Genomic DNA, 27,495 nt, shown 5'->3' with positions numbered 1-27,495 from the left:
AATATTTGCCACCTGATGTGAAGAGCTGACTCATTTGAAAAGACCCTGATACTGGGAAAGATTGAAAGCAGGAGGAGAAGGAGACGGCAGAGGATGAGATGGTTGGATGGCATCACCGACTCAAAGGACATGGGTTTGGGTGGACTCTGAGAGTTGGTGTTGGACAGGGAGGCCTGGCATGCTGAGGTTCATTGGGTCACAGTCAGACATGACTGAGTGACTGAACTGAACTGAAGGGTTCTGTGTTCCTATTTTGTTGCAGTGGCAAAGAATCCACTTGCCAATGCAGGAGGCACGGTTTGACCCCTGGGTCAGGAAGATCCCCTAGAGTAGGAAATGGCACTTGTTCCAGTATTCTTGCCTAGAAAGTTCCATGGACAGAGGAGCCTGGTGAGCTGCAGTCCATGGGGTTATAAAGAGTCAGACACGACTGTGTGACTTAGCCCACACACACATATACATTCTTAATTTAAAGGGAACTCTTGAAGGTTTTGCTCAGGTGCTTCAACCTGGAAAACTCAGTTATTTTTCATTATCCTTATGAAGAATGCTTCAGAATACTGTAGAATTAAGGTTAGTGATGTCACTGTCAGATCTGAATGCTAATCCTCCTTCCAATATCAGTAAGTATAAAGCATAATGGAACCATGAGAGGAGCATTCCAGATCTGGCTTGTAGTAGAATCCATTTTGGGTCTCAGAAATCCTACTATTTATTCCTTGTAAAATGAATGAAAAGACATACTTCTCCTATTCTTTCTACTCAACACAAACTACCTTTTTGGACTCATCAGCAACTCTAAGACAGTTTATAACAATGGTGAGTCCTGCAGGTCATCAACAACTGTGTCCGTGAATAGGTACTGCTTCAGTCAATTGAAATTCTTATAAAGGATATCTGTGGTTGCAAAGATAAATCACACAGCTAGAGAAACATTAAAAATGTAAAAGAATGGTGGTGAGCTCCAAGCAACTTGGCACATATTTATTCAGCAGACAAAGGGACAGAACTTAGAATTGGCAGGCATTTTCTGTAGAAAACCTCATGGGGTGTTTGTCCCCTTTAGGTATTCCCTAAATGGGAAAGAAGAAACAGGGTGAAATGGTGGCCAACCTTTGAAACCTCACACTTGATTTTTAAAATATAAATCACCTCCCCTCACTTCATGATGAACTTTCAGATTTTTGAGACAAATACAGAGAGAGGGAGAAGAGAAAATGACCCTTTTCTGATGTTGATAATGTGGATTAATTCCTTGAAGAACTGTTATTATAAGAAATTATACAGAATAATTCATATACCAACAAACATTTCTACAACAAACAATAATCATACTAGCAGTATCCATCATGATCCCTTACATTTTGTGAAGAGCATGACTAATGTGTCAGTTGTGAGGCTCACACAATTGATTTTTCCATGTTAACCGTTAGATCATCTCTCATTTGTCTAAAAATTCTGTCTTGTTTAATAATTACTTTTTATTAAAGAGTGTATTACCATAATGTCTCATCAGAATAGCACAGAATGGAGAAAAATAATAAGATTTATGTTTTTATATTTCTACGTCTTCCAACAGAAGCTTAAATACATGTGTCTTCAATATCTATCTTCCTTATTTCCTTACCCATACCTACAGCACACTCATACACACCCAACAGATATACATCCCATATGTGTGTGTGTGTGTTAGCAGCTCAGTCATGGACTGTAGCCTGCCAGGTTCCTTTGTTCATGGAATTCTCCAAGCAAGAATATTGGAGTGGGCAGCCATTTCCTTCTCCTGGGGATCTTCCCGACCCAGGGACCAAACCTGGGTCTCCTGCTTTACCATGTGAGCCACCAGGGAAGTCCATGCCCCTTTTATGCATGCACAACTCTGATCTTTTTATACTCTTACTTTGGTAATTATGCAGCTAACACTGGGCTGACCTAATCTATCTAGTCCAAATTGGAAAACATATTTTTAAAAAATTCATGTGATAAAGTATTTTAAAATGCCAACATATAAAGACAGAAAGAAATGAACAAAATAGCAGTATGCTGATAAATTTACTAATGTTATGAATCACAGTATCTATAGACAGTGACTTAATAACTAGATATTGTCAAGCAAACACTCATTTGGAAAAACCTATAGCTAACAATACACTCTCCCTAAGATCAATGTCAAATATAGGGATATTTTCTTTTATCAGTTTTATATAATAGTTAATTTGATGCCCAAGCCAGTGAAATAAAGGAATAAAATAAGAATATATTATCAGAAAGAAAGTAGTAAAACTACCTATTCACAAAGACATAATACTTTAATTAAAACGCCTTAAGGGAGAAACAAAAACTTAGAATGAATAAATGACATTTGAAAGGCATACAATTTAAAGGCAAAAATTAATCACATTCTTCCTATATTGGCATTAAATGATTAGAAATATGAAAAAGGAATCATTAAAATAAAATATTTAGGAATAATTTTCACAAAGGATATGCAAAATATCCACAATGAAAACTAAAAACAGAAAAGTATTCACAAGAAAAACATTAGTTTTAATAGATTAAAAATATATATTATATTCATCATTAATATTGCATTCTAAAAGTGTCCATTCTTTCCAATGTGATCCATAAGATTTAAGGTAATACAAATCATAATCCCAAGATGTTTTTCAGAAGAAATGGACAAAATAACTCTAAAATCATGGTAGCTCAGACGGTAAAGAATCACTCTGCAATTCAGGAGACCTGGGTTCGAACCTTGGGTCAGGAAGATCCCCTGGAGAAGGGAAAGGCTACCCACTACGGTATTCTTGCCTGGAGAATTCCATGGACAGAGGAGCCTAGCAGGCCATAGTCCATGGGGTCGCAAAGACTCAGACATGACTCAGCAACCACAATCCGTATAAAAATGCAAAGGATCTAAGATATTCTTTAAATAGAAGACAGAAGTTGGACATCAAGTATACAGTAAAATAATAGTAATCAAAATACTGTAATATGTATAACTAAGCAAATAGAGATAGAACAGAAATAGACACTCATATAGAGTCAATTAACTTCAAAAAAGTGTCAGAGCAATTCAATGGGGAATGAAAGTTTCTTAATAAATGGTGCTAGAAAACTTGTCTATCAATTTGCAAAATAGATACAAGAAACAAACCATACCCTTACCTCCTATTATTCATAAGTTAATTTGCGAGAGACCACTTATTTATGTGTAAAAGCTAGATACATAAAACATCTAGAAGGGAACACACAAGAATAAAGCCGTGAACTAAGAGCAGGCAAAGATTTGTTTGAAATAACCTAAAACCCATAATTGATAAACTATATTAAATACTTCATGTCATCCAAATACATTATTTTAAGGATAATGAAGCATGAACTCAGAGGAAAAAAATGTAAAATATGTATCTGGTGAAGAAGTTTTATCATATATAATCAAAATGTCTCAATTCAACACAAATGACAAAGAATCTAATAAGAAAATTATCAAAATATTTGAATATACACTTCTCAAAGTCAGATAAATGAGGTACCAATAGTCACATAAACATGAATTAAATCAGCAAAATGTGAAATAAAACAACAATAAGGCATCGCTACACACACACAACCTGCTCCAGTGTTCTTGCCTGGAGAATCCCAGGGACGGAGGAGCCTGGTGGGCTGCTGCCCATGGAGTCGCTAGGAGTCGGACACGACTGAGCAACTTCACTTTCACTTTCCACTTTCATGCATTGGAGAAGGAAATGGCAACCCACTCCAGTGTTCTTGCCTGGAGAATCCCAGGGACAGGGGAGCCTGGTGGGCTGCCGTCCATGGGGTCGCACAGAGTCGGACACGACTGAAGCGACTTAGCAACACACACATACTAGAAGGGCAAGTATGAAAAAGGTTTCTATAGAAAGATGGTGAAAATGTGACACAATTATAACTCTCTTTTATTGAAGATGACCAGGTGCTAATAAAAGTAAACATACAACTAACATATTACAAAGAAAATACTCTCTTAAATATTCACTCAGAGAAATAATGATAGAGGTCCACAGAAACACTTATGCATGAAAGTTTATAGCAACTTAACCTAGAACAGTTTATTTCCAAACTTGATAATTACACAAATGCCAAACCATATCCAGGGAATGGATAACTAATTGTGTTCTATTCATACAATGGCATATGAATTTCTAGAATAGATAAAATTAATCTATGGTGAATAAAAATAAATCAAATATTCACCTCTAAGGAGATGTTGGTTGGATGAAGCACAAACTGGAATTAAGATTGCTTGGAAAAATATCAATAACCTCAGATATGCTTCAGCAATACGTGAACCTTGAACTTCCAGATGTTTAAGCTGGTTTTAGAAAAGGCAGAGGAACCAGAGATCAAATTGCCAACATCTGCTGGATCATGGAAAAAGCAAGAGAGTTCCAGAAAAACTTCTATTTCTGCTTTATTGACTATGCTAAAGCCTTTTACTGTGTGGATCACAATAAACTGTGGAAAATTCTTCAAGAGATGGAAATACCAGACCACGTGACCTGCCTCTTGAGAAATATATATGCCAGTTAGGAAGCAACAGTTAGACCTGGACATGGAACAACAGACTGGTTCCAAATAGGAAAAGGAGTACTTCAAGGCTGTATACTGTCACCCTGTTTATTTAACTTATATGCAGAGTACATCATGAGAAACGCTGGGCTGGAAGAAGCACAAGCTGGAATCAAGATTGCCAGGAGAAATATCAATAACCTCAGATACGCAGATGACACAACCCTTATGGCAGAAAGTGAAGAGGAACTCAAAAGCCTCTTGATGAAAGTGAAAGAGGAGAGTGAAAAAGTTGGCTTAAATCTCAACATTCAGAAAACTAAGATCATGGCATCTGGTCCCATCCCTTCATGGCAAGTAGATGGGGAAACAGTGCAAACAGTGTCAGACTTAATTTTTGGAGGCTCCAAAATCACTGAAGATTATGATTGCAGTCATGAAATTAAAAGATGCTTAGTCTTTGGAAGGAAAGTTATGACTAACCTAGAGAGCATATTGAAAAGCAGAGACACTGCTTTGCCAACAAAGGTCCATCTAGTCAGGATATGGTTTTTCCAGTGATCATGTATGGATGTGAGAGTTGGACTGTGAAGAAAGCTGACCACTGAAAAATTGATGCTTTTGAACTGTGGTATTGGAGAAGAGTCTTGAGAGTTTCTTGGACTGCAAGGAGATCCAACCAGTCCATTCTAAAGGAGATCAGTCCTGGGTGTTCTTTGGAAGGACTGATGCTAAAGATGAAACTCCAGTACTTTGGCCACCTCATGCGAAGAGTTGACTCATTGGAAAAGACTCTGATGCTGGGAGGGGTTAGGGGCAGAAAGAGAAAGGGACGGCAGAGGATGAAATGGCTGGATGGCATCACCAACTCAATGGACATGAGTTTGGGTAAACTCCGGGACTTGGTGATAGACAGGGAGGCCTAACATGCTGCAATTCATGGGCTCACAAAGAGTCAGATACGACTGAGCAACTGAACTGAACTGAACTGATGCAGATGACACCACTTATGGCAGAGAGCGAAGAGGAACTAAAGAACCTCTTGATGAAAGTGAAAGTCTTGGCATCACCAAGTCGATGGAATTGAGTTTAAGCAAGCTCTAGGAGTTGGTGATGGACAGGAAAGCCTGGCATGCTGCAGATCATCAGGTTGAAAGAGTCAGACACAACTGAGAAACTGAATTGAACTGAAAGAGATGTTTGGCAGGGACGGGAAATGGACATTTCCTTTGGTGATCAAATACTGTATATTTGGATAGAAATGTAGGTTATTTGTTAAAAAATATAAAATTACATAGCAAAAGTATGTGTATTTTAATTTACTTAAATTTTATGTCAAAGAAAATCTGTAAGCAAACATAAAAGGAAACATGGCATAATTACACATATAAATTTTGGTGCTTCCCTAGCTCAGATGGTAAAGAATCTGCCTGCAATGTGGGAGTCTTGCGTTCAGTCCCTGGGTCAGATGATCCCGTAGAGAAGGGAATAGCTACCCACTGCAGTATTCTTGCTTGATAAATTCCATGGACAGAGGGGCCTGGCGGGTTAGAGTCCATGGGATCACAAAGAGTTAGACATGACAGAGCAGAGCGACTAACACTTTCACTTTTCACTTTCATAAAAAAATGTTTGGGTAACTAATGAAAATAAATATAGAAAGAAAATAAACCAATAAAGATAAAATCAAGATCTTTTAAGTGCACATAAATTGGGTCAATTTATCTTTTAAATTTCCCATAGATTGAAAATATCGAAAACTATGAATGCACTAAAAAGAACAGTGTGAAATCAGAAACACTTAAATCCTATTTCTTGTATGTAAGTGGCATTCCTACCATTCCATTTATAAAATTATTGCCAATAATTTTTCTCCTCATTTTGTTTTCTTGGTAGGGAAAAAAAATGTGAAAATTGCAGGGAGTAAGAGACAGTGTTCTAACAGATATTGTAATTTATTTTAGCAAGTTTAATAACATAGAGCTGAAATTGTGACCCAAGTGCATTAAATGATGAATAAATTATCATTTGAAAGGTGAAAACATAGCATATTATGTCTATCAAAACTGGTGACTAGGGCACGTATTTACTTTATTTTCTAACTATTCAACATTGTAAAATAGGAAGCTATACCAATTTGACATTTTTTTAGTGATTCTAAATTCCATTATATTTCCCTCTATTATTTTTGAGTATTGGAGGATGTAAATATAAATATACATTCTGTTACATTAAAAAAAGGAAAAGAAAATGATAAAGGAAAAGTCATTTAATGTTTTGGTTTTAGGTCATTCATTTTTCCATGCATGAGGAGAAGTTAAACAATGCCATCCTAAGGGAATATTATCCTGCAATAAAGGAATCAGATTTTTTAAAAATCAAGGTATAAATTATAAGTAAAGCACAGCTCCTCTAATATCTACTTTTTGTAATTCTTTTTTAAGTGTATGCTTAAATTATTACAGTTAATTATTTGTATTATTTGAATTATAACAAGGTTTCACAGGCTTTCATCTAAAGTATTTAAAATTTGGAAATTTTATTCAATATACAACAGCAAATGCATATTTAGAATATAATTCAGGAACAAATTTCTGCCCTTCTATAAAAATAATGAAATCAATTGCACTGTTAAGTTTAAGAACTTCACTTTTACCTGAAGGAAAATTACTTCTCTACCAAAGGACAGCAGAAAGAAGGATTAATCTAAATCCAGTTAGAGTGCAAAAGAATAATCTCCAATATGTTATCAGTATTTCTCAACTTCTTGAGGCTATTTCTTATAGGCTGTTTTTTACATAATTACATTTTTATTTTATTGCAAATGTTTTTATGTAGCTTGAAATATAAAATAAACTTCATTTGGAAAAGTAAAATCCCTCTGTCTCTTACATATACATTTATTATCATTATAGTAAATGGAATTTGCTATTGTCAATTAGGGAAAACATTTTGTGAGGCTGGAGATGAGAAATGAGATGGGAAGCTAACCCAGCAAAGATAACTTCCGAGTTCTTTTGACCACAAATAGTGTGCCCAGGTGACCATGTCTTAATAAGTAAAGTGGATTCAATTTGCTGTGCCTGCTAGTTTTTTGCTTTCCTTCAAGGAGCTGTGACAGACAGTATAGGGCCTGCGGGGGATTGTTCGTACCCTCCCACTGCTGATATCTGTCATTGCATCTTGTTCCTGTTCCCTGGCTTGACAGGAATTCTGCTTCAGGGTTGAGAATGGTTGGGAACCTAGCCCATTTCTGCCTGTCAACCTTGTTGACAGGTAGACACGGGAGCTGCCCTCTTTAGTGTCATCTAGCTTAGCTTCTAGAAGCACCAGAATAGAGGTTTTCTTTTCCACTGAACAAAGGGGAGTCCACAACACAGAGATGTGACACCTTAACTGCTGTCACTCAATTCTGGTTTGTTGATTCAACAGATTGTCCCTCCCACCACTCCTGGCTTAGATCAGCATTTAACCAGTATGCAAATCTAAATGAATCCTCTAGACTCAACAATACTGAGTGTTTCACCATACTCCAGGCATACACATGTGTGTGGGCTAAGTCACTTCAGCTGTGTCCAACTCTTTGTGACCTGATGGACTGTAGCCCACCAGGCTCCTTTGTCCATGGGATTCTTCAGGCATGAATACTGGGGTGAGTTGCCATTTCCTACTCCAGGCAAACACACACAGATGGTTAAAAGGGTCCTCCCAAACTCATCTCATTATTAAACTTCTGTGTTAGTTAGCTTGGGCTTCTAAGACAAATGTATCATAGACTGGACTGCTATTTTTCAGAGTTCTGGAGGCTGGAAGTCTAAGATCAATATGCCAGCTAATTACATACCTGGTTAAGAGTGCTCTTTCTGGATTTGCAAGTGGGAAAAGGCAAAATGATAGGATACTGAAAGAGAAACTCCCCAGGTTAGTAGGTGCCCAATATGCTACTGGAGATCAGTGGAGAAATAACTCCAGAAAGAATGAAGGGATGGAGCTAAAGCAAAAAGAATACCCAGCTGTGGATGTGACTGGTGATAGAAGCAAGGTCTGATGCTGTAAAGAGCAATATTGCGTAGGAACCTGGAATGTCAGGTCCCTGAATCAAGGCAAATTGGAAGTGGTCAAACAAGAGATGGCAAGAGTGAATGTCGACATTCTAGGAAACAGCGAACTAAAATGGACTGGAATGGGTGAATTTAACTCAGATGACCATTATATCTACTACTGTGGGCAGGAATCCCTCAGAAGAAATGGAGTGGCCATCATGGTCGACAAAAGAGTCCGAAATGCAGTACTTGGATGCAATCTCAAAAACGACAGAATGATCTCTGTTTGTTTCCAAGGCAAACCATTCAATATCACAGTAATCCAAGTCTATGCCCCAACCAGTAATGCTGAAGAAGCTGAAGTTGAACGGTTCTATGAAAACCTACAAGACCTTTTAGAACTAACACCCAAAAAAGATGTCCTTTTCATTATAGAGGACTGGAATGCAAAAGTAGGAAGTCAAGAAACACCTGGAGTAACAGGCAAATTTGACCTTGGGATATGGAATGAATCAGGGCAAAGACTAATAGAGTTTTGCCAAGAAAATGCACTGGTCATAACAAATACCTTCTTCCAACAACACAAGAGAAGACTCTATACATGGACATCACCAGATGGTCAACACCGAAATCAGATTGATTATCTTCTTTGCAGCCAAAGATGGAGAAGCTCTATACAGTCATCAAAAACAAGACCAGGAGCTGACAGTGGCTCAGACCATGAACTCCTTATTGCCAAATTCAGACTTAAGTTGAATAAAGTAGGGAAAACCACTAGACAATTCAGGTATGACCTAAATCAAATCCCTTATGATTATACAGTAGAAGTGAGAAATAGATTTAAGGGGCTAGATCTGATAGATAGAGTGCCTGATGAACTATGGAATGAAGTTAGTGACATTGTATAGGAGACAGGGATCAAGACCATCCCCATAGAAAAGAAATGCAAAAAAGCAAAATGGCTGTCTGGGGAGGCCTTACAAATAGCTGTGAAAAGAAGAGAAGTGAAAAGCAAAGGAGAAAAGGAAAGATATAAACATCTGAATGCAGAGTTCCAAAGAATAGCAAGAAGAGATAAGAAAGCCTTCTTCAGCAATCAATGCAAAGAAATAGAGGAAAACAACAGAATGGGAAAGATTAGGGATCTCTTCAAGAAAATCAGAGATACCAAAGGAACATTTCATGCAAAGATGAGCTCGATAAAGGACAGAAATGGTATGGACCTAACAGAAGCAGAAGATATTAAGAAGAGGTGGCAAGAATACACAGAAGACCTATACAAAAAAGATCTTCACGACCCAGATAATCACGATGGTGTGATCACTGACCTAGAGCCAGACATCCTGGAATGCGAAGTCAAGTGGGCCTTAGAAAGCATCACTATGAACAAAGCTAGTGGAGGTGATGGAATTCCAGTTGAGCTATTCCAAATCCTGAAAGATGATGCTGTGAAAGTGCTGCACTCAATATGCCAGCACATTTGGAAAACTCAGCAGTGGCCACAGGACTGGAAAAGGTCAGTTTTCATTCCAATCCCAGAGAAAGGCAATGCCAAAGAATGCTCAAACTACCACACAATTTCACTCATCTCACACTAGTAAAGTAATGCTCAAAATTCTCCAAGCCAGGCTTCAGCAATATGTGAACCATGAACTTCCTGATGTTCAAGCTGGTTTTAGAAAAGGCAGAGGAACCAGATCAAATTGCCAACATCCCCTGGATCATGGAAAAAGCAAGAAAGTTCCAGAAAAACATCTATTTCTGCTTTATTGACTATGCCAAAGCCTTTGACTGTGTGGATCACAATAAACTGTGGAAAATTCTTCAAGAGATGGGAATAGCAGACCACCTGATCTGCCTCTTGAGAAATTTGTATGCAGGTCAGGAAGCAACAGCTAGAACTGGACATGGAACAACAGACTGGTTCCAAATAGGAAAAGGAGTTCGTCAAGGCTGTATATTGTCACCCTTTTTATTTAACTTCTATGCAGAGTACATCATGAGAAGTGCTGGACTGGAAGAAACACAAGCTGGAATCAAGATTGTTGGGAGAAATATCAATAGCCTCAGATATGCAGATGACACCACCCTTATGGCAGAAAGTGAGGAGGAACTCAAAAGCGTCTTGATGAAAGTGAAAGTGGAGAATGAAAAAGTTGGCTTAAAGCTCAACATGCAGAAAATGAAGATCATGGCATCCAGTCCCACCACTTCATGGGAAATAGATAGGGAAACAGTGGAAACAGTGTCAGACTTTATTTTTCTGGGCTCCAAAATCACTGCAGATGGTGAGTGCAGCCATGAAATTAAAAGATGCTTACTGCTTGGAAGGAAAGTTATGACCAACCTAGATAGCATATTCAAAAGCAGAGACATTACTTTGCCAACCAAGGTTCGTCTAGTCAAGGCTATGGTTTTTCCTGTGGTCATGTATGGATGTGAAAGTTGGACTGTGAAGAAGGCTGAGTGCCGAAGAATTGATGCTTTTGAACTGTGGTGTTGGAGGAGACTCTTGAGAGTCCCTTGGACTGCAAGGAGATCCAACCAGTCCATTCTGAAGGAGATCAGCCCTGGGCGTTCTTTGGAGGGAATGATGCTAAAGCTGGAGCTCCAGTACTTTGGCCACCTCATGCGAAGAGTTGACTCATTGGAAAAGACTCCAATGCTGGGAGGGATTGGGGGCAGGAGGAGAAGGGGACGACAGAGGATGAGATGGCTGGATGGCATCACTGACTCGATGGATATGAGTCTGGGTGAACTCCGGGAGTTGGTGATGGACAGGGAGGCCTGGCCTGCTGCGATTCATGGGGTCGAAAAGAGTCAGACATGACTGAGCAACTGATCTGATCTGACCTTTTGGCTGTATCCTCACTTGATGATAGCTCAAATGGTAAAGATTCTGCCTGCAATGCAGGAGACCTGGGTTCGATCCCCTGGTTGGAAAGATCCCCTGGTGAAGAGAATGACAATCTACTCCAGTGTTCTTGATTGGCGAATACCACAGATAGAGGAGCCTGGCAAGCTACAGTCCATGGGTTAGAAAAAGAGTCAGACACAACTGAGTGACTAACACTCACTCGATGAAGACAGAGAGGCTCTAGTCTCTTCCTTTTATTATAAGAACACTAACCCCATCCTCATAACCTCTTCTATCTCTCATTACTTTCCCAAAGCCCCATCTCTTAATTGGGAATTGCAGATGGCACTGGCACCCCACTCCAGTACTCTCGCCTGGAAAATCCCATGGACGGAGGAGCCTGGTGGGCTGCCATCTCTGGGGTCGCACAGAGTCGGACATGACTGAAGCGACTTAGCAGCAGCAGCAGCAGTTCATTGCATTGGGGATTGGAGTTCCAACATGTGAATTTGAGGTGGGGGGAGGGGATAAACACTCAGTACATAACACTGTATGCCTTATTTTATTTTTTTTTCATTTTTTCATATCGTTTTTATTTATTTATTTTTTTAATTTTATTTTTAAACTTTACATAATTGTATTAGTTTTGCCAAATATCAAAATGAATCCACCACAGGTATACATGTGTTCCCCATCCTGAACCCTCCTCCCTCCTCCCTCCCCATTCCATCCCTCTGGGTCGTCCCAGTGCACCAGCCCCAAGCATCCAGTATCGTGCATCGAACCTGGACTGGCAACTCATTTCATAGATGATATTTTACATGTTTCAATGCCATTCTCCCAAATCTTCCCACCCTCTCCCTCTCCCACAGAGTCCATAAGACTGTTCTATACATCAGTGTCTCTTTTGCTGTCTCGTACACAGGGTTATTGTTACCATCTTTCTAAATTCCATATATATGCGTTAGTATACTGTATTGGTGTTTTTCTTTCATCTCTTAAATACTAGCATTAGTGTTTAACATATCTAATTTATTTTGTGTAAGGATATTAATTATTGGATCATGGGAATTCAATTCAGTTCCCATAAAATGAGCTATTATTTTAGTGAGTTCAGTAGCATAAGCAGTATTCTTTGGAAACACTCAATTATAAACATTGAGTTGATTATTCTTTAGTTTCATCACCTTTGCAGTGTCTATATTATAATGCATGCTTTCTTATTATAAATTTTCACACTGTTTACATATCAATTTGCCTATAACATTAGGAGCTACTTGAAAACCAAAAGTGTAACTTATTAATTTTTGCCCACTTCATTTATGACAATTTATGGAACAAAGCAGGCACTGAGTAAATGTGTTTAGAGTGTGGAATGAATGGCAAAAATTATCAAATATAATGTGCAAAAGAGCAAAATATGGAACTTATCATAATACATTTATCATTTAATTATATAAACTATAATTATGGCTTTGTAAAATTTATACTAACATTTGAACAAAGACTAAAAAAATAGCAGGGAAAATGAGAACAGACTGATTTGTTGGAGATAGTAAAAATGAGCTTTTCTATGTTTCTGATTTCTATTCAAATGATCATATTATTTGGCAATAAGCAAGATATAAGAAAAATGCTATGAATATTACATGAGATGTAATGAGTTCTATGTCTATATTATGCAGCTGTTTATATTTCCCCAAGATTGGTTGGATGTGATTATCCCCATGATCACTTGAGCCAATGAAATTATAACTAGCTAAAGGACAAATGAGTCAGCTCTTCACATCAGGTGGCACTCAGCTTTCTTTATAGTCCAACTCTCACATCCATACATGACCACTGGACAAACCATAGCCTTAAGTAGATGGACCTTTGTTGACAAAGTAATGTCTCTGCTTTTTAATATGCTGTCTAGGTTGGTCATAACTTTCCTTCCAAGGAGTAAGCGTCTTTTAATTTCATGGTTGCAGTCACCATCTGCAGTGATTTTGGAGCCCAAAAAAATAAAGTCAGCCACTGTTTCCACTGTTTCCCCATCTATTTGCCATGTAGTGATGGGACAGAAAGCCATGATCTTAGTTTTCTGAATGTTGAGCTTTAAGCCAACTTTTTCACTCTCCTCTTTCACTTTCATCATATTATATCAAAGAGAATTAAATTATTGATTAGCTTGTAAAGAAGCACATTATTGATTATATATGTTAATATTTTACTAAGTATTAAGATCTAGTGTAATGGCATTTGTTATTCTAATCCCTTAGCTCTCCTGTAGGTAAGTTCAATCCTACATTTATTTTTGAGATAAGGATTATGTAAATAGAATCTCCTCCAAATAATGTAACTCTATGAGTAAAATTAGACTAAAAAAGTATTAGCCTATTTAATTCAAATGTTCATCTTTAATAGTAATATCTTTCTTCCTCTTGTAATGACTTTTTATTTACTATTTCAGGATGTATATTTTACCATTAAAAGTAAAATATGTAGATTTTATGTGCTATGTAAGTTATCAATATGACATATAATATCTATTAATATACTATTAATACATAACTGATGAATATTTTAGAATTAAAGTTAAATATTTTAGCATTCAAAATTGTAGCTAATTTGTAAACCCATCTAACATTGTTTAAAATAGAGTAGAGCCTCTCAAGGGCCTCTATTAAGTCTCTTTCCGACACCCAAGGACTGAAAAATTACTGGAGGCAAGAAGTTACAGATTCTCAGAAAAACCACATCCTATAGAAGCACAGCTGACCCAGATATAACTGTGGACCAGAATAGATATGAGCCCAACCCCTCTTTCCTGTTCCTTGCCCTTTGAAACTCAATAAAAAGACTCAAAGTCCCACTCTTCTGGGCCGAGATCACTCTGTATGGCCCCTTTGCTCCCTTGAAAAGTGAATAAAAGTTCTGTTTTCTTCCCTTAATAATGCTTCTGTGAATGATTTCACCATCTGCATTGGCATACTTAACAGAACTGGTATCTATAAATTTTTACTTCTTTAATTTGTTGTTGTTGTTTGTCACTAAGTTGTGTCCAGCTCTTTGTCACCCCATGGACTGTGTAGCCCACCAGACTCCTCTGTCCATGGGATTTTCCAGGCAAGAATATTGGAGTGGGTTAGCTGATTCCCTTCTCCAGGGATCTTCCTGGCCCAGGGAACAAACCCACATCTCCTGCATTGGCAGGAGGATTCTTTACCACTGAGCCACCAGAGAAGCCCAGTTCTTTAGAGTGTGTGCTAAGTCCTTTAGTTCTGTCTGAACTTCTTGGGACCCTGTGGACTGTGGCCTACTAGGCTCCTCAGTCCATTCTAGGCAAGAATACTGGAGTGGGTTGCCATGCCCTTCTCCAGGGGATTTTCCTGAGCCAGGGATTGAAATTGCATCTCTTATGTCTCCTGCATTGACAGGCAAGTTCTTTTTCCAACAGTGCCATCTGGGAAGCCCATTCTTCAGAATAGTGAAGTGAAGTGAAGTCGCTCAGTCCTATCCTATTCTTTGTGACCCCATGGACTATAGCCTACCAGACTTCTCTGTCCATGGGATTTTCCAGGCAAGAATACTGGAGTGGGTTGCCATTTCCTTCTCCAGGGGATCTTACTGACCCAGGGATCAAACCCAGGTCTCCCACAATGTAAGCAGATGCTTTACCCTCTGAGCCACCAGGGAAGCCCCATTCTTCAGAATAAATAGTGCTAAATAATGAATTATGGCAAAAAAGAGAATATAATCTTGACTTTCTTTTCAACCCCACTGATAATTTCAAAGTCCCATTGATGTACTCTCAAGCTATCATTATTTCCATAACCAGAAGAGCAATTTCAGTTTAATGACAATTTTGTCCAACTGCTTACATAAATGGACCTTTACGTTGATAAATTTTCTCAGGCTCCCCTGCTCCCAATTCACATAGATGTGACGGTATTAACTGTAGCACCACAACATGAGTTTGAATCACTTCATGGCTCTGTCCCAGCAACAGCTATCATGCCACACAAGGATTACCTTGCCAATGAGACTAATAACAAAGATTTAAAATGATTGGTGTGCCCAGCCCAGAAAATAGTGAATGAATGTTCATGACTATTCACTGGAATCCAGAGACAACATATTATGGAAATTTTAACTTCTTTGCATAAGAAATACAGATATGAGACAAAATAATACATGATACATATGAATCTGCTAAAACAAAATATTGTCTTAATTTCCCTTTTCTTCTATGATCTGAACATTGTTTGAATTCCATGTCAGTTTCTTGAAATAAATATTTATCAACAAATCAGTACATAAATAAATACATATTTATCAGCAAATCAGACTAAGTAGATATTCAGTATTAGTTCAGTCAGTTATATTTTAAGAAGAAAGTATTCACTCTAGTATTCTTGCCTGGAGAATTCCATAGACAGAGGAGCCTCATGGGCTACAGCCCATGGGGTTGTAATGACCCCATTGGACATGAGTGAGTGACTAACACTTTCACTTTCAAGCATTGTTTTAGCTATTGAACAGTTACTTGGTAATGAAAAATCAAGAAACAAACAATCCTTGCCCTTATGAACTTTACTATAAACCATAAGTAAATAGAAATAAAAAGAATGTGTATATAATATGTCAGAGTTAGACTCATTCTATGAAGATAACAAAACAAGGGGGAAAAAGGGGCAAAAAGAGTGACCCAATGCGGCTTTGCTGTTTTATAAAAGATAATCAGGAAAGATTCTTTGGTAAGGTGATAAAGAACAGAAACATTAAGAATGTGACAGTAGCTGAGTGGATATCAAGGGGAAGAAAAATCGTAATAAATCTACTGTGACTTGAACAGGATAAGTGGGAATGGGGAAAAAGGGGTAGTAAGGGCCAAATGATTTAGGGTTTTGTAGTTCAGTATAAAAACAAAAAATTTTTTTAAATAAGATGAGAAATCTGGGAAGTGTTAAATTTAAACATTGACTTTGATTTTTGAAAGATTGTTCTGGCATTTGGTGTGGAGAAATTGAAAGAATGAGCAAAATTGCAGCATGGAGACAAGTTAATATTGTATTCCAGTCATTCAAGCAAAATATGATAATGGTTTAAACCATTGGTAATAATATTTTGCATGCCTATTTGATAGACCAAAGAGGAGGATGAATAGGCGGTTAGCTTTGTTGCTCAAAATTCTTAGGTTTGTAACAGATGTAAATTTGGAAGATGTTACAGTAGAGATTGGAGAAGGCAATGGCACCCCACTCCAGTACTCTTGCCTGGAAAATCCCATGGATGGAGGAGCCTGGTAGGCTGCAGTCCATGGGGTCGCTAAGAGTCAGACACAACTGAGTGACTTCACTTTCACTTTTCACTTTCATGCATTGGAGAAGGAAATGGCAACCCACTCCAGTGTTCTTGCCTGGAGAATCCCAGGGACGGGGGAGCCTGGTGGGCTGCAGTCTATGGGGTCGCAGAGAGTCGGACATGGCTGAAGTGACTCAGCAATGACTCAGCAGCAGCAGAGTAGAAATTGTGCCTTAATTTTAGCTTGGAAAAAACAGATTATTTGCAGCAATTCATGTATGAGAAGTTCTTTGGAAGCAGAGGTAGCAGTAAGAATGCAGGCATAGAGACAGAGAAGGAGAAAACTCTAGAGTCGATGTGTATGATTGAGACTGATATTGCAAGTATTGGACATTTGATTCTGCAAGAACCTCTGGAGAAGTGCACAGATTTCTGGAAGTTTCCATCTAAATGACAGAAGGCTGGGGAATTTATTTGTTTATTTGCTCCTGTTCTCCATCATTATCAGAGACTTGCTTCCAGGAGTTTTACATCACTCTGGATATCCCTGCTGTCTTTCCCTCTAGGTCAAATGTTTTTAAAAAAATTCTGGGGAAGAAGATAGAAACATGCTTAAAGTGGGAACCATGTCACTCTAAGATAATTCAGAGTTTGCATGGAGCTGCCATTAAGCCTGAAATCAGAGGGGGCCTCGAAGAACACAGCATAGAACCAGAGACATCCACTACAGACATTCTATAAACCTAGATGATGAAATGGGATAGGGCTCTCTCTAAGGACTAAAAAAATTAAGAAGAATTAGAGAAGAATTCCCCACAACCTGTGGCTACTCCCAGTATTTAGAGTTTGGGAAAGTTCAGAAGAACCAACAAAAAGAACCAAAATTCATTATTAGATTTATTGATAATGACACTGAAAATAGGATACACAGTCCTGACTGAAATAAACTTAACTGAGACTAGAAAAACAAGCAGAGAAGGCAATGGCACCCCACTCCAGTACTCTTGCCTGGAAAATCCCATGGATGGAGGAGCCTGGTAGGCTGAAGTCCATAGGGTCGCTAAGAGTCGGATAGGACTGAGCGACTTCACTTTCACTTTTCACTTTCCTGCATTGGAGAAGGAAATGGCAACCCACTCCAGTATTCTTGCCTGGAGAATCCCAGGGATGGGGGAGCCTGGTGGGTGCCGTCTATGGGGTCGCACAGAGTTGGACACGACTAAAGTGACTTAGCAGCAGAAAAACAAGATGTGGAAATGAAAGGCAATAAACAAACAGAAAACTCAAGGGGTTTTATAGTGAAAGAAGGTGAAAATATACTGGCACATTGAGGAGGCTGTGGTATAAAAAAAAAAAAAACAAATAATATTTTATGAATTCTTTTCTAATTCTACTGTAAGTAGCTAATGAGTTAAGCTTGGTTCTGTAGCTCAAAAGAAAATCTGTGACTAGAGAAATATAGCTCTGATTGAAACATTTTGCTTATACACTGCTTATCCTATAAAATAGAACATTATAACATAGAAACCCCTTAAGACTCCACCAGAAAATTACTAGAACTAATCAATGATTATAGTAAAGTTGCAGGATATAAAATCAACACACAGAAATCCCTTGCATTCCTATACACTAATAATGAGAAAACAGAAAGAGAAATTAAGGAAACAATTCCATTCACCATTGCAATGAAAAGAATAAAATACTTAGGAATATATCTACCTAAAGAAACTAAAGACCTATATATAGAAAACTATAAAACACTGGTGAAAGAAATCAAAGAGGACACTAATAGATGGAGAAATATACCATGTTCATGGATTGGAAGAATCAATATAGTGAAAATGAGTATACTACCCAAAGCAATTTATAGATTTAATGCAATCCCTATCAAGCTACCAATGGTATTCTTCACAGAGCTAGAACAAATAATTCCACAATTTGTATGGAAATACAAAAAACCTTGAATAGCCAAAGCAATCTTGAGAAAGAAGAATGGAACTGGAGGAATCAACCTACCTGACTTCAGGCTCTACTACAAAGCCACAGTCATCAAGACAGTATGGTACTGGCACAAAGACAGAAATATAGATCAATGGAACAAAATAGAAAGCCCAGAGATAAATCCACACACCTATGGACACCTTATCTTTGACAAAGGAGGCAAGAATATACAATGGATTAAAGACAATCTCTTTAACAAGTGGTGCTGGGAAAACTGGTCAACCACTTGTAAAAGAATGAAACTAGAGCACTTTCTAACACCATACACAAAAATAAACTTGAAATGGATTAAAGATCTAAAGGTAAGACCAGAAACTATAAAACTCTTAGAGGAGAACATAGGCAAAACACTCTCCGACATACATCACAGCAGGATCCTCTATGACCCACCTCCCAGAATATTGGAAATAAAAGCAAAAATAAACAAATGGGACCTAATTAAACTGAAAAGCTTTTGCACAACAAAGGAAACTATAAGCAAGGTGAAAAGACAGCCTTCAGAATAGGAGAAAATAATAGCAAATGAAGCAACTGACAAACAACTAATCTCAAAAATATACAAGCAACTCCTACAGCTCAATTCCAGAAAAATAAATGACCCAATCAAACAATGGGCCAAAGAACTAAATAGACATTTCTCCAAAGAAGACATGCAGATGGCTCACAAACACATGAAAAGATGCTCAACATCACTCATTATCAGAGAAATGCAAATCAAAACCATTATGAGGTACCATTTCACGCCAGTCAGAATGGCTACTATCCAAAAGTCTACAAGTAATAAATGCTGGAGAGGGTGTGGAGAAAAGGGAACCCTCTTACACTGTTGGTGGGAATGCAAACTAGTACAGCCACTATGGAGAACAGTGTGGAGATTCCTTAAAAAACTGGAAATAGAACTGCCTTATGACCCAGCAATCCCACTGCTGGGCATACACACTGAGGAAACCAGAATTGAAAGAGACACGTGTACCCCAATGTTCATCGCAGCACTGTTTATAATAGCCAGGACATGGAAGCAAGCTAGATGTCCATCAGCAGCTGAGTGGATAAGAAAGCTGTGGTACATATACACAATGGAGTATTACTCAGTCATTAAAAAGAATACATTTGAATCAGTTCTAATGAGGTGGATGAAACTGGAGCCTACTATACAGAATGAAGTAAGCCAGAAAGAAAAACACCAATACAGTATACTAACGCATATATATGGAATTTAGAAAGATGGTAACAATAACCCTGTATACGAGACAGCAAAAGAGACACTGATGTATAGAACAGTCTTTTGGACTCTGTGGGAGAGGGAGAGGGTGGGAAGATTTGGGAGAATGGCATTGAAACATGTATAATATCATATATGAAATGAGTCACCAGTCCAGGTTTGATGCACGATACTGGATGCTTGGGGCTGGTGAACTGGGACGACCCAGAGGGATGGTATGGGGAGGGAGGAGGGAGGAGGGTTCAGGATGGGGAACACGTGTATGCCTGTGGTGGATTCATTTCGATATATGACAGAACCAATACAATATTGTAAAGTTTAAAAATAAAATAAAATTAAAAAAAAATAGGATATTTGTTGTTGTTTAGTCACTTCAGTTGTGTCCGACTCTTTATGGACTGTAGCCCTCTAGACTCCTCTGTCTATGGGATTTCCCAGTTAAGAATACTAGAGCGGGTTACCACTTCCTTCTTTGGGGGACCTTCTGGACCCAAGGATCAAACCTGTGTCTCCTACATTGGCAGGCAGATTCTTTATTACTGAGCTGCTAGACAAGCCCAAAATAGAATATACTTCAGAGTAAACATTCATCACTAGGTGTTTTTTTCCTTCTACTTCCTTTTCCTTTTCTCACGTTTTCACCACTGAGCTTAACAATCTCTCAGCAATCTTAAGCTGACAGGACAATTGTGTGACAGGTATGTTGCATATGATTTTTCTCTACTTATTTTAAGGTAGGCATATGGGTAAACAACCTAGAATTTGGGGGCCCCAGCTAATCACAATCCAAGTAAGGAAAAAATTCAACAGCATAATTTCCTGTTCATACCCCCCTGAAGAAGAGTGTGGAATGAGATCAATGAAAAAGAATCCCTCAGGGGAACATTTAAGAAGTGGGGTGTCTGTGCTAATCCAAAGTGGTCAAATGATATAATGGGTTAAAGCAATTAAAAGCATGATTTGCAAAATCTTTTGAACATTTTAAACTTTCCAAGTGGGAGAATTACGTGTCTATGAATAGTAATTAGGGGGTTCCGTTGTCAATGACACCAAGAAGCTGGTTGGTATTGTTCAACTTAAAAGGTAGAGTGCTCAAGTCAGTAAATCATAGTTGATGAATTAAAACCCTGTCACATGTTTACATAATAGTTCCGTTATTTAATAATATTTAAAGTCCATTAGAAGAAAGTATCATGTTCAGTTCAGTTCAGTTCAGTCCCTCAGTCGTGTCCGACTCTTTGCGACCCCATGAATCGCAGCACGCCAGGCCTCCCTGTTCATCACCAGCTCCCGGAGTTCATCCAGACTCACATCCATCGAGTCAGTGATGCCATCCAGCCATCTCATCCTCTGTCATCCCCTTCTCCTCCTGCCCCCAATCAACTCCCAGCATCAGAGTCTTTTTCCAATGAGTCAACTCTTCGCATGAGGTGGCCAAAGTACTGGAGTTTCAGCTTCAGCATCAGTCCTTCAAAAGAAATCCCAGGGCTGATCTCCTTCAGAATGGATTGGTTGGATCTCCTTGCAGTCCAAGGGACTCTCAAGAGTCTTCTTCAACACCACAGTTCAAAAGCATCAATTCTTCGGCGCTCAGCCTTCTTCACAGTCCAACTCTCACATCCATACATGACCACAGGAAAAACCATAGCCTTGACTAGACAGACCTTTGTTGGCAAGGTAATATCTCTGCTTTTCAATATGCTATCTAGGTTGGTCATAACTTTCCTTCCAAGGAGTAAGCGTCTTTTAATTTCATGGCTGCAGTCACCATCTGCAGTGATTTTGGAGCCCCCAAAATAAAGTCTGACACTGTTTCCACTGTTTCCCCATCTATTTCCCATGAAGTGATGGGACCAGATGCCATGATCTTCATTTTCTGAACGTTGAGCTTTAAGCCAACTTTTTCACTCTCCTCTTTCACTTTCATCAAGAGGCTTTTGAGTTCCTCTTCACTTTCTGCCATAAGGGTGGTGTCATCTGCATAGCTGAGGTTATTGATATTTCTCCCGGCAATCTTGATTCTAGCTTGTGTTTCTTCCAGTCCAGCATTTCTCATGATGTACTCTGCATAGAAGTTAAATAAGCAGGGTGACAATATACAGCCTTGACGTACCCCTTTTCCTATTTGGAACCAGTCCATGTTCAGTTCTAACTGTTGCTTCCTGACCTGCATACAAATTTCTCAAGAGGCAGATCAGGTGGTCTGTTATTCCCATCTCTTGAAGAATTTTCCACAGTTTATTGTGATCCACACGGTCAAAGGCTTTGGCATAGTCAATAAAGCAGAAATAGATGTTTTTCTGGAACTCTCTTGCTTTTTCCATGATCCAGCGGATATTGGCAATTTGATCTCTGGTTCCTCTGCCTTTTCTAAAACCAGCTTGAACATCAGGAAGTTCACGGTTCACATATTGTTGAAGCCTGGCTTGGAGAATTTTGAGCATTACTTTACCACCGTGCAGTAAAGTAATGCTCAAAGAGAGGAGTGCAATTGTGTGGTAGTTTGGGCATTCTTTGGCATTGCCTTTCTCTGGGATTGTAATGAAAACTGACCTTTTCCAGTCCTATGGCCACTGCTGAGTTTTCCAAATGTGCTGGCATATTGAGTGCAGCACTTTCACAGCATCATCTTTCAGGATTTGAAATAGCTCAACTGGAATTCCATGACCTCCACTAGCTTTGTTCGTGATGATGCTTTCTAAGGCCCACTTGACTTCACGTTCCAGGATGTCTGGCTCTAGGTCAATGATCACACCATCATGATTATCTGGGTTATGACAATTTACCTAAATTATATCTATAATTGCTGTATTATTGAGCTACTAATCATTTGTGGTTACTGAGTACTTGAAATACTGAGGGTCAAAACTGAGATGTGCTGTAACTGTGAAATACACACTGGGTTTCTAACTTTTTGCATGCAAAAATGTAAATTATGTCATTAATAACTTTATACTTGTTACATGTTAAATAATACTATCAGGTAATTTTGGCTAAATAAAATGTGGTTAATTCAAGTTTACAGAGTCTCTTCTTATTTTTTTAATGTGGCCATTAAAATTTTTAAATTAAAGGTATATATATATATATTCTGGCTGGCTAAATTCTAAGATAGTCCCCAAGATCCTAGCCTCTGGTATATAAACACCTTCTTCTGGATATCCAGTTAAGCATAAATCTAGATGACACTTTAAAGGGATTTTGTAGGTGTTTAAGGTCCTAAATCAGGAGAAGGAAATGGCAACCTACTCCAGTACTCTTGCCTGGAGAATTTCATCGACAGAGGAGCCTGGTAGGCTCCAGTCCAGGGGGTCACAAAGAGTTGGACATGACTGAAGCAACTTAGCAAATCACAAATCTGTTGATCTTAAGAAAGAGAGATGGTTGAAGTGGGCTTGACCTAATTATGTGAGCCCTTTATTTCCTGCACTTGGTTACAGAAAAGGACATCTGAAGTGTTCTCTGTCTGACCTGAAAGAAAGTAAACATCCTTGCTCTGAAATGACTGTGAGAAGTGTCTTTGGTGGAGACACGATTCAGTCTATAGCAGATGGTACATGGTAAGGAACTGCCTGTAAGCAGCTGAAAATCATCCCTGCTTGATACCTAACAGGAAAACAACCTCAGTCCTGTAACTTCTAGGAATTAAACCCAGTAAGTTTGGAAGAGGATCCTGAGGTCTAGATGAGAAACATAAGTATGGCTTAACCCAATGATTTTAGTCAAGTGAGACCCTGAGCATAATGTTTAGCCCAGTGAGACCCAAAGAAGAATATTTTATTGTTCCCAGATTTCCTACCTACAGACATAATGAAAATAAATGATGTTTTTTAAACTGCTGAGTTTGTGGTAATTTGTTATGCAGCAAGAGAAAATAATGCATGCAGCTCATAGTTCATCAAACAGTAGTTACCCAACAGTGACAATTCTAGGTATGATGTGGTTAGAAAAACTGTAAAAGTCTTCAGAAACTTAAAGGTGGTTTTGAAAATGGAGTGGCTTCTTCCCTAATATCTCTCTCCTGATTCTTTATTCATCAAACATATGCATAATATTTTCATGGGGTTGTTACTGGGGACTGCAGTGTAAAAAAGCTATCATCTTGTACTCATGGAAATCAATATATAAAATCTATTTTGAATGATATAATATAAACAATCTTTGCTTTATAATTCATATTTTAATGTGTACGATTGCATTAGCAACCTTTCATTCCTAAACTCAATCAGTTCAATATAAAAATTAATTGTATTTAACTAACCACAGCTTATTAAAATGGAAAAACAAGAAACAGACTAATCCAGACCTTCTTTAAGTGCACCAGTCAATAATTTCTACAAAAATCTATTACGAGAGTCATTTGGACATTGGAGAAATTTTTATAACTTTAGGTGAATGAAAGCTAGCCTTGAAGAAGCTTCTGCTGCTGCTGCTAAGTTGCTTCAGTTGTGTTCGACTTTGTGTGACCCCAGAGACGGCAGCCACCAGGCTCCCCTGTCCCTGGGATTCTCCAGGCAAGAACACTGGAGTGGGTTGCCATTTCCTTCTCCAATTCATGAAAAGAAAAGTGAAAGCTACCTCTCCACAAACTTCCATTCCAATAACATTCTTAAAATTAATGCAAGAGCATTAGGAAATGTCTCCAAAGTATCTGCTTATGCCAAAAGTCATGAAAGAAAGAAATTGGACCTAGCAGTTTTTACCAGAAGATTAGAGGGCAGAATCAGTAAATATGAATCCAACTCAGGAGACCAGCGATAAGATATGACAAACTGACCATTCTGCAGATGGTTTAGAGAGCAACCAGCTCAGATAATAATTAGAAAATGGAGAACAGGTAGGATCAGGGAAATACAAGTAACTGGGATAAAAAAGGTAGCATTTCATGCCTTCAGGATATAAAGATTTATTAATTTAAAAAAAAGTAGATGAGTAAAAACTCAAGGAGGAGGGGGTGTTTTACAAAGCTAAAGAAGCACATTAAAATGCTTCCTGTCGTACCAATGGATGGAATATCAAAAGAAGTGAATCTATTTGAAATTAATTTTACACTAATTACTATTAGAATGGTCCTTGGTTAGAGACAAGGCTTCCTTTGTCTCTTGTGGCTCAGCTGGTAAGCAATCTGACTGCAGTGCAGGAGACCTGGGTTCGATCTCTGGGTTTGGAAGGTCCCCTGGAAAAGGGAAAAGCTTTATATATATATATACCTTCCCTCTTGAATCTCCCTCCACTGGAGAATCCCATGGACAGAGGAGCCTGGCAGGCTATAGTTCATAGGGTCGTACAGAGTCGGACATGACTGAAGGGACTTAGCACAGCACAGCAAGGACAGAGAATAAATATATTGATGTCTGATTTTCAGATAAGTAAAATGACATCAAACTTTAAAAGGTAAAGGTGTACATAGTATAAGATACTGAATTACACACTTGTAATTAGAAGTATTATAGAAGACTGCTGTTACTCAGATGGAAATCAAGAAAACAATAATACAAAGGAAGAACATAGGACAATAGCATATTTTCTGAAAGTTTAGAGGTAACAAAAATTAAGATCATATTAAACTGTAAATGTAATTCATTGGTGGTATGAATCGAAAGTGGAAATGGAAAGTATTCAAAGGAATTATTTAAATCCTCATCTTTTATAAAGAATAAATAACTTTTTTGCAACAGGTTTGCTGCCAGGACACAGGTGTCATGAAAACCGCCGTTTGGGAAAGGAAGAGACCCACATCATCATTGTTGTCACTAGACATGTAGATTCAGGGAAGTCTACCATGACTGGCCATCTGATCTACAAATGTGGTGGGATTGACAAGAAAACAATTAAAAGTTCGAGAAGGAAGCTGCTGAGATGGGAAAGGGCTCCTTCATGTATGCCTGGGTCTTGGACAAACGGAAAGCTGAACGTGAGTGTGGTATCACCACTGATATCTCCCTGTAGAAATTTGAGAACCAGCAAAGACTATGTGGCCATCATTGATGTCCCAGGACACAGAGACTTCATCAAATACATGATTACAGGCACATCCCAGGCTGGATGTGCTGTCCTGATTGTTGCTGCTGGTGCTGGTGAATTTGAAGCCGGTATCTCCATGAAAGGACAGACCCGTAAGCATGTCCTTCTGGCTTTCACTCTGGATGTGAAACAACTAATTGTTGAAGTTAACAAAATGGATTCCACAAAGCCATGCTACAGCCAGAAGACATAGGAGAAAATTGTTAAGGAAGTCAGCACCTACATTAAGAAAATTGGCTACAACCCTGACACAGTAGCATTTGTGCCAATTTCTGGCTGGAATGGTGACAAGATGCTGGAGCCAAGTGCTAACATGCCATGGTTCAAGAGATGGAAAGTCACCCACATGGATGTCAATGCCAGTGGAACCATCCTGCTTGAAGCTCTGGATTGCATCCTGCCACCAGCTTGCCCAAGTGACCAGCCCTAGTATTTGCCCCTCCAAGATGTCTATACAATCAGTGGCATTGGTGCTGCCCGTATGGGTTGAGTGGAGACTGGTGTTCTCATACCTGGCCTGGTAGTCACCTTTGCTCCGGTCAGTGTAACAACTGAAGTGAAGTCTGTTGAAATGAACCATAAAGCATTGAGTGAAGCCCTTCCTGGGGAGTGTGGGCTTCCATGTCAAGAACGTGTCTGTCAGAGATGTTTGTCATAACATTGTGGCTGACGACAGCAAAAATGACCCACCAATGGAAGCATTTGGCTTCACAGCTCAGGTGATCATTTTGAACCATCCAGGCCAAATCAGTGCTGGATAGGCCCCTGTGCTGGATTGTCACACAGTTCACATTGCTTGCAAGTTTGCTGAGTTGCAGGAGGAGATTGATCATTGTTCTGGGGAAAAGCTGGAAGATGGCCCCAAACTCTTGAAATTTGGTGACGCCACCATTGTTGATATGGTTCCTGGCCAGCCCATGTGTTTTGAGAAGTTTTCTGACTATCCTCCCCTGGGCCATTTTGCTGTGTGTGACATGAGACCGACAATTGCCATGGGTGTCATCCAAGCAGTGGACAAGAAGGCAGCCGGAGCTGGCAAGGTGACCAAGTCTGCCCAAAAATTCAGAAGGCTAAATGAATATTATTCCCAATACCTGCTGCCCCGGTCTTAATCAGTGGTGGAAGAATGGTCTCAGAACTGTTTGTCTCAACTGGCCATTGAAGTTTAATAGTAAAAGACTGGTTAATGATAACAATACATCATAAAACCTTCAGAAGGAAAGGAGAATGGTTTGTGGACCATATGCTTTGTGTGCGGCAGCTTTAAGTAATTAATTAACTTTTTAAATTAATTAAATTAATTTTAAAATTAATACTTTTTAATGGAAGCAACTTGACAAAAAATCTGTCACAGAGTTTGAGACCCATTAAAAAAAAAAAAAGTGTGTCTGGACCTCCTGTATAGCATGGGGAACTCCACTCAGTGCTATGTAATGGTCTATATAGGAAAAGAATCTAAAAAAAGAGTGGATATATGTATAACTGATTTGCTTTGCTGTACACGT

At 38.7% G+C, this 27,495-nt stretch overlaps 1 pseudogene; it reads left to right on the top strand.

The window, feature by feature from the left end:
• Nucleotides 1-580: 580 nt before the first annotated feature.
• LOC102399392 lies at nt 581-27,102 on the top strand (annotated as a pseudogene).
• The last annotated feature ends 393 nt before the right edge of the window (nt 27,103-27,495 follow it).

Source organism: Bubalus bubalis, chromosome 8, assembly GCF_019923935.1.
Source record: "Bubalus bubalis isolate 160015118507 breed Murrah chromosome 8, NDDB_SH_1, whole genome shotgun sequence".
In the NCBI taxonomy this organism is placed as follows: Eukaryota; Metazoa; Chordata; class Mammalia; order Artiodactyla; family Bovidae; genus Bubalus; species Bubalus bubalis.
The sequence above is the reverse complement of the archived record's forward strand: the minus strand, read 5'-3'. Positions and strand labels throughout refer to the sequence as shown.